Source organism: Camellia sinensis, chromosome 4, assembly GCF_055761805.1.
Source record: "Camellia sinensis isolate YWXY chromosome 4, ASM5576180v1, whole genome shotgun sequence".
Lineage (NCBI taxonomy): Eukaryota > Viridiplantae > Streptophyta > Magnoliopsida > Ericales > Theaceae > Camellia > Camellia sinensis.
Window position 1 is genome coordinate 140,576,916 of NC_138964.1, and position 11,160 is coordinate 140,588,075.

Below are 11,160 nucleotides of genomic sequence, written 5' to 3' on the forward strand. Positions count from 1 at the left end.
AATCTGTAGCAAACTCATTGTCACGTTGCTTGGTCTCAATCAGTTCTCCTTTGTGTGTTGCAGAACTGTTTAAGAAACTCCTTCACCGTGGAATCCCAATTTAGGATTGATCCCTCAGGAAGGTTAGCATACCAAGTAAATGCAGAACTTTCAAGTGATTGAACAAATAGTTGCAGGCACAGGGCCTCATTCTGGGCTATTAGCCCATACCTTGAAAGAAAATGAGCCACATGTTGTCTTGGTTCTCCTGTTCCATCAAACATTTTGAAATCTGGTTGGGAAAAACCAGAAGGGAATGGAACAGCATCTATCCATGTTGGGTAAGGTTTTGTAATTATTCGAAAGTTCTCATCATCTTTTTCTTTGACTTTCTTTACTTGTCTCCTCACCATATCATCAATCATGGCCATGAGCATTGGGTTCATACCACCACTGGTTAGATCAGAGTAACAGGGACCATTGCCCCTGGGGCTAGTGTACTTTGTATGCCTACAGATGTCCCCACAACAGGTTGTGTCATTTGTTTGAGTGCACTTCCTGGTCCTGTCATTTGGGCCTGCAACTGTTGCATTTGCTCCAACATAGCAGCCATTTCTCGTTCTCTTCTCTCGAGTTGTTCTTGTAGGGCCACCACTTTTTCCTTGAGACCTTGCTCTTGTTGGACCTGCAAATTTTCACCTTCTTTCTCAACCTCAGTCATCATAACTGCGACTTTGTTGATATCTCTCAATTCATTGTTTCCAATATTCGTTGAAACAAACGAGATAGAATCATCTTGTTCGTACAAAGGATTATCAACCCCCACAACATTACTCATATTTGAAGCATCTGACTGCGATGCTTTGTTTTGAGCCTGACGGGTTATGGACCTTGTTATAGGCCCTTGTCTTATTCCCTCCATAGATAGTTCAACCAAAGTAAAAATATTTCCCAAGGGTTGCTTACCCTCCTCCACCTTGGATTTTCCAATAAAGACAGAACTTTCAATTTATTTTTGGGGTTCATCTTTCGACAGAGCCCTTTCAATAGCTCCTACAGCATTTGTTACCACTGTTCATAGTTCCAGTTTTTTTAAGGCCTTATTTCTTCTTCGCCTTTGTCTTTTCGAAACTGGACCGGATGACATATCAAGTCGAGCCCCTAGGGGCATAAAAGGAACCGCAAATTCCTCATGAATTTTCAAAACAATCCCTACATTTTTAGAGCGGACCAATTGATGTTGATTCAAATCCCATTGGGCCAATAGGTGTTCCTTATTCGAACCTTATCGGGCCAACGGGTGTTCCTTATTCGAATCCTATCGAGCCAACGGGTGTTCCTTATTTGAACCTTGTCGAGCCAACGAGTGTTCCTTTTTGACTGAGATTTGTTTTGATCGATTTTGTGCCCTGAATAGAACTATCAATTCGTAGGCCGAAACTATTTTTTCAACAACAAGGGCCTTTTTTCCATCAACAGGAGTTTGGGTCATTACCCTCCTCTCGATGGCCATAATGATGGCCATGTTTTCAGCAGAGGCTTTCTTCTAAGCAGACTCCACCATTTTAATGAAGTCTTCTACCTTTTTGAGTGGTTGGGCCACAACATTTTTGTTGCCTCCGTTAAAGTTGCAACAAAAGTCGTAGTTGCAAACTTATTAGCCTCCTTTGCCTGAATTAGAAAGCTCTTCATTCGGGCTGTGGCCCTCATGGTTGCGTACTGCTTTGACACTTTTCACATAATATTCAGTAATCTTTCTCAAACTTTCAGCTTTCTGGAGAAGTGTGACTTTCTTCGTCACAACAGTTACCTTCGGGACAGCCAAGAGCTTTCACTCCAGAGCCCCTTAGGTGATAGGGGTAAGAAGTACATCTTTTAAAGATTTCGCTGGTTCTACCTTTGGGACAGCCAAGAGCATTCGCTCCGGAGCCCCTTGGGTGATAGGTGCTATCTCCAGCCTTGGTGATTTCAGAACCACTAGAGTGTAGGTTTGTCTTTTGACAATTGCTTCAGCATTCCTATAACAAAAGAATACGTCAGTAAGTTTCAACTATATATATATATATATTTTTTTTTTTTTTCAAAAGATGGAAGGAGAAATAAGTCCCACTGGGCATGCCAGAATTTGTAGACACAAATTTTAAAACATGAAGTGTTTCAACACATTTCAAAATTTTATGTTACAAATGTCCACTGTTTAGTTTTTGGACTAAACAGCGTTGATTATTTGAATAGCAGGTTCTTATTTCTAATCTGTGTTTCAGATCGTTAATTACACATTTTATACAATGAAACCTCCGATTAATGAAGAACAAAATAAACAACAAAAGACAATTTAAGAAAAATAAATATTTTATTGAAATTGTTTTGGGTTTTGAACCTTCGAATATAAAATACAGTTTTTGGGTTTGGAACCCTTTACCTATTCATCGCCATTAGCACAGGCTCTTGAATTCACTAGGCTTCTCTTCTTCTTTCTTGTAACGATTTCTTTAGCTCTCAATTTCTTTCTCTCTCTCTCTGATATTTTCACTTCTGATTTCTTAATCCCCATCTTGTGTGATGGTCCTCATATTTATAGAAGGTCATCAGGTGATAAGAATGCCTCATCTTCAATTTGAATTTCAAATTGAATGATAGTGCCATTTGAATTTTGAATAATAGCACTATCTGATTAATCGTATATCTGATTAACCGGATTGATTTTTGGGGTTTCATCCTATGTGGTGTCCTTGCTGTAGGCTCTACAGGTGTCATCTTTCGTAGGCTCCACGTGTCACTTGAGCATCTTGAATAACGTCGTAGAGATACAACATCGTTTATTTATGTACTTCAACAGATCATGTTGATCTTTTTTTTTTAGGAAGTGATTACCTACAACCTTCCTATCATAGGCTCTATACGTGTCATAAATCTAATTGAAATTTATGTGCCAACAAGGGCTGAACATAATGTAAACACTAAACATTTCATTTGCAACAAACAGGTACTTTCAAAATCCATTGTAGAGAAGAAGCAAAAGAAACCAAACCTCTTTGGTTTTCGAACTACTGTAAGCTTCTTCTCTCTGGTTTTCGAACTGTCTGTCTATAAGCTTCTTCACTCTGACTCTCACTACCTCTTTGCCTTCAAAAACTACAACAACAACAACAACAACAACAACAACAACAAAAAAAAAAAAAAAAAAAAAAAAAAAAAAAAAAAAACATAGATTAGAGATTGAGAAGAAGAAGAGAAAAAAAGAAAACAAAACAAAACAAAAAAAAAATACAAAACAGATCTCACTAATAGTGAGTCACCACCACTACGATTGGCGGCAATCCTCTTTCAGTTAAAGAAAAGGATCTGAGATTCTCAGAAAAGTCAGTAAAAAAAAAAACAACAGAACAGATCGTCGATCGCCTTTCAGTCGCTGTTGGTTGGTCAGATGATGGAGAAGCTCACCGTCGCCGTCGGTAGATGGGTAGGGTTTTGGGAAGAGAGAGAGAGGGGAGAGAGAGGAGAAAGTTGTCTATTGAAGAAGATAATGGGGGGGTTAGGTTAGGTTTACTGAGTGAGATGAGATCAGAAAAAGTGGCGTACAAAAAAAAAAAAAAAATTGGAGACAAAACGGGCAGATCGGGTTACATGGGTGAAACAGCTGATCAATCGCCACCCAACCCGAATCCGCGAAAATGCAGGAACTGGATCAGCACCCGTTCGCTAACTGTCACGCATCCATCCATTTGATGTCGGGTCGAGTCAGGTCGTGACAGGACGGGTACGTCAGTGGATCCGTTGACCAGCCCTAAGTGGAAGCATACCCACAAAATATATGTACACACAAAATAATCACACAATATTTAACGTGGTTCAGTCCAAATGCCTACATCCACGAGAGAGGTAAATTCACTATAAACATAAAATAGAGAGTACACATACGATGACCAAAATACCCAAAACTCTTGCCACTACTTGAACCCATGTCAAGTTAGTTGAGCCCTTACTCACCCGAGTTTAGATCTGTTAATGTTGAAGATCTCAACTTCACAGGTGAGGTTAGATGCATTATAAAACTAATCCGTACCCGTATCAATAATCTAAACCGTTCATCTCATATAACAAGTTAAGAAGAACATACATGAAAAAAAAATTAAGTTGATCAGATATAAATAATCACATGATCAAATCACACATATATCGGTGGTACTACAGGTACCAATTAGTGTACTAACTAATGTATCAACACTAGTTATGACATTATTATTGACCCCACTTATTAATCACATTACAAATATAAAAAATCTCTTAAATTATGCCACATCATCAATTGGTGCACTAATTATTATATAAATTGGTGCGTATAACATTATTCCACATATATATATAACATATAGATAGTCTATTATTAAAAACATGTAGGCCATATAAATAAAAATAATCTAATAATATGACAATCGATATTGAATCAACTTAACTTTTTTTTTATGGATAATTTTCTTAGTGAGTTGCATAAGATGAGGCGAGTCTAAGTTAGTTTGATAATGAACCAACTTGGTTGTGAAATTGAGATTTTCAATTTTAGCAAATCCAAAATCTAAAAACACCTATAGTTTTCTTATATTTATCATTTCTATGCAAAAATAGTTTTCAAAATTGACAATTTTTTTAGTATTTCCTAAAAAAGTGGATTATTTATAACTTCCGAAAATAATTTGTCAAATAATTTTTTGGTTTAAAACACACACACACACAACTAAACAAGCCCAACTTAACCTAAATTGATTCAAATCAAAGTACATAAATAAATGTAAATATATAGGAACATAAAACACAATATATAAAATCATTTTTACCTCTGGTGAAGATAGAAAACCTTTGAGTTGCCTTTGAGATCGTTAAGAGGGCACCAACGAAGAAGACTAAAACTAAGGCTTTTTATATTTGTGAAGTTGAATTATTGAGATTCCTCTTTCCTTAGAGATAAGGGTGTAATTTTGGCCCGGCCCATTCAGGCTCAGGCCGGGTCGGGCCGGACCACGGGCCAGCAAACTAGGCCCAGGCCCAAGCCCAGGCCCAGGGGTATTTGGGCTTTGGGCGGGCCAATGGGCCAGGCCTCGGGGCGAGCCCCTGGGCTTGGGCCTAGGCCTGGGCTCGGGCTTTGGGCGGGCTTGGGCCGGCCTAAATAATTTTTTTAATTTTTTTCACCAAAATTTTATTATTTTTCATTAAAAATAACACTAGATCTTGGGCGGGCCGGGCCTTTAGCGGGCCGATGGGCCGGGCCACAGGTCGGGCCGAGCTGGCCAGGCTTCAAAACGATAGCCCTAGCCCTGGGCCAAGGCCTCGGGCTGGGCTTAGGCTCGAGCCTAAACGGGTCGGGCCCACCTCGGGCCGCGGGCGGGCTTCAGGCCGCCCACAGGTCGCGGGCCAAAATTACACCCCTACTTAGAGATAAGAGTGACAAAAGTGTTGGACGTGATACTTATAGGAGGGGCAATGCTATGAGCTAGCTAGGTAGGTAGACACACCCTCATCTTTTCAAAATAGACTTCAAAGGTGTTATTGAGCTTGATAGACCTATTTTTGACTTATTTTAATGATCCAATTATCGTGACGGGCTCATTAAAAAAATCAATCATTAAATTTTTTAAAATTCATTAGATTTCAGATCATATTTTTACAATATATGAATGGAGATAGGCTTGTAAATTAAGGGGTTGTTTGGGATTCTAAATAAGTGTACTTTTTAAATTTTTATGAAATATGAGTTGTGTTTGAAGTAATATGGTAGAGAAGTGATATGACTTAAATACGATGATGTAACTTAAATAAGATAGTGACTTTTTAATTTTTTAACTTTTTTTTGAAGATGCCAAACTTAACCTAAACATAATTGCCTAGTCTTTATTTGAATTATTAAAAATTAATTTATGATTGATTTATTATACAAATAATATATATTTGAATATATTTTAAAATTTATTAAATTTTACCTTGAATAAAAAATGCAAAAAATAATGCACATTAAAAAATGAAAAAGGTTTGGTTTTTAGTGCGGGGATATTACTGACATGTACGATAAAGAACACTTTTTTCAAAGCAGAACACTTAAAAAAAATAATAATAATAATAAAAAAAAAAAGCTTGTTTGGTATATACCTTTATCGGAGCAGCTAGTTCCAGGAAAATTCCAGGAATGGAATTGGGAAATTTTTTTCTTAACCTCCAAGAAATCTCACTAGACGTCATATATTTTTGGAAGAAATTCTAGCATACACGTCTTTTGAAATGAGTGTCCGTATGAATCTTAATCATATTATTTTTTTTAGTTAACATTAATTTTTTTTTAATTATGATATTATTTTAATTATAATTAATGAGATTTTTAGTTATATCCCATGTAATATTTAGGGTTCATTTGAAAAGTGAGTTAGCTTTTTAACTTTTTGATTATTTTTGTTTGGAATTAAAAAATCTCGTCTGCGATGAGTTTTTTTACTTTTGTGAGAGAAAAAATATAATAATTATGGATTGAATGTGATATTGTTATATTAGACTAAAAAGCCTATTTTATTTTTTTGTAACTAAAATAGCTAAAAAGCCCCGCACTACAACTTTCCAAATGAAGGCTTAGTTATATTTTTTTTTTTAAGTCATGAGTCATAAAGTATGGAGATATATCATTTTTTTTTTTTAGTTATAAGGAGTATATAGTGTTTCCTTTTGTTTGGATATAAATTTTTAAACAATAAGTAAAACAAAATTAAAAAGTAAACAAAGTTAAAATTTTCTTCTTTCAGACTCATAAACAAAATTAAATTATTCTGATCAATTCTGTATAGACGAATCTAAAAAGTAAAAAATTAAAATTAAAATTTCTATAAAAAAAATTAAAAAGCCAAAAAAAACGTACTATTTTTTTGCTTATTTTTGTTGTTTCTAGACTTTTTTTTTTTGAAAAAAAAAATTAATTTTCTGTTCATTTTATTGAACTTAATCTAAAATCCTAAAATTTTTTGAATTTTTTTAAAAAGTTCAATAAAAATAAAAACAAATGACATAAAAAAAATCACAAAATAGGTAAAATCCCAAACAATAAACTTTTTTCTTAGGAGAATTTTTGTAAAGATTCTTAATATTAAGATTTTATAAAATAAATAATATATAATATGTTCACAATAGTTAAGCTTTCCCAATATTTTTACAAAAATTTCGTTCGACTTTGAGAAATTTAATGGACCTTAACTAATAAAAAAATATTTTAAATCTCTCTTATTACATAAAATTAGAGGGAGATATTTTACTAAATTTTTCTTTTTTTATTATAATTTTATCATATAATAAAATTATCATAATACTGTCATCACCGTGTAAGTTTGTGTTTCACCGTGTAAGTTCGTGTTTCAATTTAAAATTTCATGAAACTTGCTCTTGCATACATGACATTAGGAAAATGCCCCAAACCCCTTTTTCTCTCCCATCATCACCACTCCTCCCATTTGGGTGTTGGTAATTGAAAAAATAAAATAAAATAAATTGGTCAATGAAATGCCAGTGAGGCCCACATAGCCGATGACATTATTTGCTAGCAAAAGGGTGATCAATTCACTTAGATTGATTGGATTTTGACAAGACAGTTAAAAATTAATTTTTTAATTTTTTATTTAATTATATCACCTCTACTTTCACGTTTTTTTAATAAAAAAAAAATTTAAAAACTAACTAGAAATAGGTTTTAAGAATGTATAATAATCTGATTTACTAGACTTTATTAGGGCAAATTACATATACACCCCTCGAGGTTTGGTTAAATTACAGATACCCCCTGAGGTTTCGGAAATTACATCCCGCTCCCTGAGGTTTGTATTTTCATAACAATTTACCCCCTGAGGTTTATATTTCATAACAAATTACCCCCTAATTTCTTATGCAAATATAGCATTCAGGGGGGAATTCGTAATTTCTCAAACCTCAGGGGGGTATTTGTAATTTAGCCAAACCTCGAGGGGTGTATATGTAATTTGCCCAATTTATTAAGTGATAATCAATTAAATATGTTTAATAATTACAATTGATAAAATTTAAAAGGGAGTTTTTTTGATAAATCTATTTTCTAAGAGCTCTATCCCATCCAACCCATATTCTTTTTGACTATTCCATTAGGTCCAATTTGAGATAAGAAGACCAAAATACCCTTTTCATCTACTTATATTCCATTTAGTTCACATTATTTTCTTATATTTCAATAAGTCCTATGGGTGACATAATTACCAAAATACCCTTAATGTGAATGTTCACAACGTCAACGTAAATGTTCATATCGTCAACGTGTAGGGGCCCGGCCCATGTCGATCCTCGTGGGTGCCCGGAAAAATTCGAGTCGGGCCGGACCGGCCCACAGGCCAAAAAAATAGGCCCAGCTCGGCCTGTTGATAATATGAATATTCACATTGACAAGTTAACATTCACATTGATAGGAGTGTAAAATTGGCCTGCGGCCCGTGGACGGCCCGAAACCAGCCCGCCGCCCGGGGCGGGCCCGGACCGGCCCGTTCACAATGTGAATATTCACATTGACATATTAACATTAACAATAACATTGACAAGAGTGTAAAATTGGCCCATGACCGGTGGCCAGCCCGAAGCCCGGGCCCGGGTCGGGGCGGGCCCGACCCGGCCCGGCACGGCCCGTTGACAATGTGAATATTCACATTGATATGTTAACATTCACATTGATAGGAGCGTAAAATTAGCCCGCGGCCTGTGGTCGGCCCGAAACCCGCCCGCGACTCGTGGGCTGCCCTGGGTGGGCCCGGCCCGACCCGTTGATAATGTGAATATTCACATTGACATGTTAACATTCACATTGATAAGAATATAAAATTAGCCCGCGTCCCGTAGCTGCTCGAAACTAGCCCACGGCCCGTGGGCGGCCCGGGGTGGGCCCGGCCCGGCCTGTTGACAATGTGAATATTCACATTGACATGTTAACATTCACATTGATAAGAGTGTAAAATTGACTCGCGTCCCATGGGCGGCACGAAGCCCGTGGGCGGCGCGGGGCGAGCCCGGTCCGACCCGTTGACAATGTGAATATTCACATTGACATATTAACATTCACATTGATAGGAGTGTAAAATTGGCCCGTGGGCAGCCCGAAACCCGCCCGCTACCCAGGGCGGGCCCGGCCCGGCTCGTTGACAATGTGAATATTCACATTGACATATTAACATTAACATTGATAAGAGTGTAAAATTGGCCCGTGACCCGTGAGCAGCCCAAAGCCCGGCCCCGGGCCGGGGCGGGCCCGGCCTGTTGACAACGTGAATATTCACATTGACATATTAACATTCACATTGATAAGAGTGTAACATTAGCCCGTGCCCCGTGGCTGTTCGAAATACGCCCACGGCCCGCGGGCGGCCCGAGGCGGGCCCGGCCCGGCCTGTTGACAATGTGAATATTCACATTGACATGTTAACATTCACATTGATAAGAGTGTAAAATTGACTCGCGTCCCACGGGTGGCCTGAAGCCCGTGGGCGGCCCGGGTTTGGGTCCGGGCCTACCCCGGGCCGCGAGCAAGCTGCGGGCAGCGGACAAATTTTACACTCCTATCAATGTTAATGTTAACATGTCAATGTGAATATTCACATTGTCACGGGTCGGACCAAGCCCGCCTCGGGCTGCGATCAGGCTTCGAGCCGCCCACGGGCTGCGAGCCAATTTTACACTCCTGTCAATGTGAATGTTAACATGTCAATGTGAATATTCACATTGCCAACGAGCCGGGCCCGCTCTCGCCTGAGGTCAGGCTTCGGGCTGCACACGGGTCACGGGCCAATTGTACACACTTATCAATGTGAATGTTAACATGTTAATGTGAATATTCACATTGTCAACAGGCCGGGCCGGGCCCGCCCCGGGCCACCCACGGGCCGTGGGCGGGTTTCGGGCAGCCACGGGGCGTGGGCTAATTTTACATTCCTATCAATGTGCATGTTAACATGTCAATATCAATATTCACATTGTCACGAGTCGGGCCAAGCCAGCCTCGGGCTGCGGTCAGGATTCGGGCCGCCCACGGGCTGCGGGCCAATTTTACACTCTTATCAATGTGAATGTTAACATGTCAATGTGAATATTCATATTGTCAACAGGCCGGGCCGGACCGGGCCCGCTCCGGGCAGCGGGCGGGCTTTTGGCCGTCCATGAGCCGCAGGCCAATTTTATACTCTTATCAATGTGAATGTTAACATGTCAATGTGAATATTCACATTGTCAACAGGCCGGACCGGGCCCGTCCCGGGCTGCCCATGGGCCGCGGGCGGGTTTCGCGCCACCACGGGACGGGGGCTAATTTTACACTCCTATTAATGTGAATGTTAACATGTCAATGTGAATATTCACATTGTCAACGGGCCGGGCCGGGTCGGTCCGCCCTGGACTGCTGTCCAGTTTTATACTCTTATCAATGTGAATGTTAACATGTCAATGTGAGCATTCACATTGTCAACAGGCAGGGCCGGGCCCGCCCACGGCCCGTGGGCGGGTTTTGGGCAACCATGAGGTGCGGGCTAATTTTACACTCCTATCAATGTGAATGTTAACATGTCAATGTGAATATTCACATTGCCAACGGGCCGGGCCGGGCCCGCCTCGGGCCGTGGCCCAATTTATATTCTTATCAATGTGAATGTTAACGTGTCAATGTGAATATTCACATTGTCAATGAGCCGGACCGGGCCCGCCCCGGGCCGCCCATGGCCGCGGGCGAGTTTCGCGCCGTCACGGGACGGGGGCCAATTTTACACTCCTATTAATGTGAATGTTAACATGTCAATGTGAATATTCACATTGTCAACGGGCCGGGCCGGGTCGGGTCGGGCCCGCCCTGGGCTGCTGTCCAGTTTTATACTCTTATCAATGTAAATGTTAACATGTCAATGTGAACATTCAAATTGTCAACAGGCCGGGCCGGGCCCGTCCACGGGCCGTGGGCGGGTTTTGGGCAGCCACGAGGCGCGGGCTAATTTTATACTCCTATCAATGTGAATGTTAACATGTCAATGTGAATATTCACATTGTCAACGGGCCGGGCCGCGGGCGTGCTTTTGGCCGCCCATGGGCCGCGGCCCAATTTTATGCTCTTATCAATGTGAATGTTAACATTGTCGACGGGCCGGACCGGGACCGCCC